The sequence below is a fragment of the Puntigrus tetrazona genome, unplaced genomic scaffold (genome assembly GCF_018831695.1).
Source record: "Puntigrus tetrazona isolate hp1 unplaced genomic scaffold, ASM1883169v1 S000000693, whole genome shotgun sequence".
Classification (NCBI taxonomy): Eukaryota; Metazoa; Chordata; class Actinopteri; order Cypriniformes; family Cyprinidae; genus Puntigrus; species Puntigrus tetrazona.
Genome location: NW_025048307.1, coordinates 132186 through 136170, shown reverse-complemented (window position 1 = coordinate 136170; position 3985 = coordinate 132186). Strand labels below are relative to the sequence as shown.

General features: G+C 45.0%; 1 pseudogene; it reads left to right on the top strand.

Moving 5' to 3' along the window:
- The first annotated feature begins 3468 nt into the window (after positions 1-3468).
- On the top strand, positions 3469-3586 carry LOC122335034 (annotated as a pseudogene).
- Positions 3587-3985: the final 399 nt, after the last annotated feature.

Sequence of the window (3985 nt, the reverse complement as noted above, 5' to 3'; positions counted from 1 at the left end):
CAGGATAAGTGTTGAAATGCAAATAAAGGTGCCTGATTAATTTGATATCATGGAGAAATAGATCTGGCGCTGACTTGCACTCAGCGTGGCTCGCAGCGCCAGCGATGTTTGTCTTCCAACCGAATTAAATGAGCTGATTTATTAAGGAAGGGAAGGAATTGATGCAGGGACGAAGGCGGAAAAGAAGGGTAGCTGGACGTGTTGTTTGGCGTGGCAGGACGTGAAACGCCGCGCCCGCCAAGCTTGCTGGTGAAGCGCTTTTTCGGCAGACAATGTCGAAGAGTTGCATGATACGTATAGGAGGGAAAAGCCAGCGCTTTGGCCTGTTGCCAGTGCCTTCTTTAAATAGCTCGCGTTGGGGACTTCACAGCTTACGGCCGTACCACCCTGAAACCACCGGAGTCTAGGAAGCTAAGCAGGGAGCGGGCCTGGTTGAGTACTTGGATAGGAGAATCGCCTGGGAATACCAGGTGCCGTAAGCTTTTGCTTTTCCTTCACCAGTCAGGCGAGCGCTCTTCTCCAGGGCCCGACTGTTCTTGCTCGCTCCTTTACCCTTTACACATTTGCTGCTGCTTTGCTTGCCCTTTCCTATTACGCCTTTCTAGCTTCTGCCGCTGTGATTTCGGAGGACAGCCTCAACGTCGTCATTCTTGCTTTCTCCTCCAGGAGCGATAGACAGATAGACTCTCTCTCTCTCTACAATGACCTCTTTAGAGCTGTGTACGCTGCTCTTACCTTTCAGGCCCTTCTCTTAGGCTTGAGAGGCTTGCTAGTCCTGCTTTGCTGGTCAACGGCTTGAATGCAAACTGTACGGGGAAAAAAATAAATAAATAAAACAAATACTTTAAGAAATTCAAGAATCAACCGAAGAGCTAAATATTTATTCAGTTTAGCAAAGAAATCCCTGAAGCCACGCCATTTAAGTCCTTCACTTAGTCTCCATTTGTTTCTCATAAAATTGCCTGACCACAAAATCACGTGATTTGCCTCTTCCAAGCGCCAGGAATCCTCGACAAGATCCACCACATCCTCTTCCATATAAATTTCAGCTCTGACCTCTAATCAAACGACCTGAACATGCCCAGTCCGTATCTTCAGTGGACTGGAATGGATTACGTTGAACTCAATTCGTCTATGTTTGCATTGTTTAATAATTGATTCCGTTTTTATTTTATTTTACTTGCTGTAGTTTTTAGTTTTTTTTACTTTTAGTTTGTTTGACACATGATCACTCAGACAATTGTTTCTTTATTCATGTCAGTGGGAGATTTTTACAGATTTATTTAGCTTTTATGATTTCTAAACAGGTGTAGAAAGGTTTCGTATTTAATTTTGTTAAGTGTGAAAAAGAACTTTTAAGTTTTAGTTTGTTATTGAGTTGATCGCTCGATCACCCGTTTCTTTATTCGCGTCATTGGGTGTTTTGATCGCCCCACAGCTGGAAATGGAGTGTTCGCCGTGGTGATTTGTACATTACTGACACTCTATGCTCCTAATTGTATAAGCGTTATAGTGTTTTACAGGATAAGGATGATGTATGTATCAGCATGTGCCTGATTAATTTATTCTCGTTGAGAGGACATAGACTTGGCGTTTACTTGCACTCAGTGTGGCTCGCAGGCGTCGGCGATGTTTGTCTTCCAACCGACTTAACGTGAGTTGATTTATTGGCGAAGCGAAGGAATTGATGCCAAGGGCGAAAATGGAAAAGAAGAGAAATGGGCGTGTTGTTTTGGCTGGTGAGGGACGCCGGTAGGCGCGTAACCTCGGCCAAATTTGCCGGTGAGCTGCTTTTTCGAAGACGAACAATACCTAAGAGTTGCAGAAGACATGAAAATTAGAGTGGAAAAGCTGGTGTGCGCCTTCTTTGGCCTGCTGCCGGTGCCTTCTTTTAAATAACTCAGCGTTCGGGAGCCACTTTCAGCTTACTGCCATACCACCCACAAACGCTTCCCGATCTCAGTCCGATCACCGGAAGCCAAGCAGAAGCGGGTCTGAATTAGTACTTAGATGATGGGAGACACTCAGGGAATGCCAGAGTGCCGTAAGCTTTACTTCAGCTGCACTGAGTCAGCGAGCGCTGTTCTCCGAGGAGCTCGGCTAACAACACTTTCGTCTCCTTTACCCTTTTACATTTGCTGCTGCTTTCTTTACCCTTCTCAGTACCGCCTTTCTGCTTGCCGCTGTAGCGGAGGACAGCTCAACGTACGTCATTCTTGCTTTCTTCTCTCCAGGGTTTATAGACAGACCTTCTCTCTCTCTCTCTGCTGCCTCTTAGAGGCTGCGTTCTTCCCTCTACCCAACTCGGGCCCTTCTCTTCGACTCTGAGAGGTTGCAATCTTGCTTTGTCAGTCCAACCGCTTGAAATGCAAACTGCACCAGGAAAAAAAATAAATAAATAAAACAAATGATTTAAGAAATTCCAGAGAATCAACCTTGAAAAGAGCTAATTATTTATTACGTTTAAAGAAATCCTAAACACGGCAACTAAGTCCTTCAATGCTAGGGCCCCATTTATTTCCTCTAAAGGTGCCCTGACTACAAACTCAGTATTTGCTTTTTCAGCGTCAGAAATCCTCGGGCCTAAGATCCACTCACATCCACTTCTCCTATAGAATTCTCCTAGCTCTGACCTCTAACTCAAAACGGCTCCTGGAAATTACGTTGATCCATGTCTTCAGGATCAATGATTCGTTTAGATCCAATTGGTCTATACTTGCATTGTTTAATAATTGATTCTGTTTTTTATTTCATTTTACTTGTTGTAGTTTTTGTTTTTTAACTTTTAGTTTAGTTTGACACGATGATCCTCCGAGCGGTGTTCTTTATTCATGTCAGTAGGAGTTTTTTATTGATTTATTTAGATTTCTAAACAGGTGTAAGAAGGTTTTATTTAATTTTGTTCAGGTGTGAAAGAACTTTTAGAAGTTTTAGTTTGTTGCCAGGTGATCGCTCCGACGCCGTTTCTTTGTTCATGTCGATGGGTGTTTGATCGCCTTTGGCTGGAAATGGAGTGTTCATCGTGGTAGTTGTACATTACTGACACTCTGTGTCTCCAGATTGTATAGCGTTGAGTGCTTTGACAGGATATGGTTGAAATGTAAATAAAGGTGCTTCATTAATTTGATATCGTTGAGAAATAGACTTGCGTTTACTTGCACTCAGTGTGGCTTTGCATGGCGTCAGCGATGTTTGTCTTCCAACTGAATTAATGAGTTGATTTATTAAGGAAGGAAGGAATTGATGTAGGGACGGCGTGAGAAAAGAAGGGAATGGGCGTGTTGTTTTGGCGTGGTGAGGGGCGGGTGAAGCGCCGCGCTCGGCCAAGTTTGCGGTGGGGCGGCTTTTTCTCAGGCAGACAATGTCGAAGAGTTGCAGAAGACATGAAAAAGAGTGGAGGAAAAGCTGGTGTGCGTCTTTGGCCTGCTGCGGTGCCTTCTTTAAATAGCTCGCATTGGGGGCCACTTTGCTTGCGGCCATACCACCTGAGCACGCCCCGATCTCGTCCGATCTCGGAAGCTAAGCAGGGGCGGGCCTGGTTAGTACTTGGATGGAGACCGCCTGGGAATACCAGGTGCTGTAAGCTTTTGCTTTCTTCACCAGTCAGCGGCGCTCTTCTCCAGGGCCCGACTGTTCTTGCTCGCTCCTTTACCCTTTTACATTTGCTGCTGCTTTGCTTTGCCCTTCTCTGTGCCGCCTTTCTGCTTGCGTCAAGCTGTGACGGGAGGACAGCTCAACGTCGTCATTCTTGCTTTCTCCTCCAGGGAGCGATGAGACAGACCTTCTCTCTCTCTCTCTACAGCTGACCTCTTTAGAGCTACGCGTTCCTTGCAACTGGGCCCTTCTCTTCGACTTGAGAGGTTGCCAGTCTTGTTTGTCAGTCAACCGCTTGAATGCAAACTGCACCCCGGAGGAAAAAATAAATAAATAAATAAATAAACAAATTCCAAGAATCAACCGAAGAGCTAATTATTTATTCGTTTAA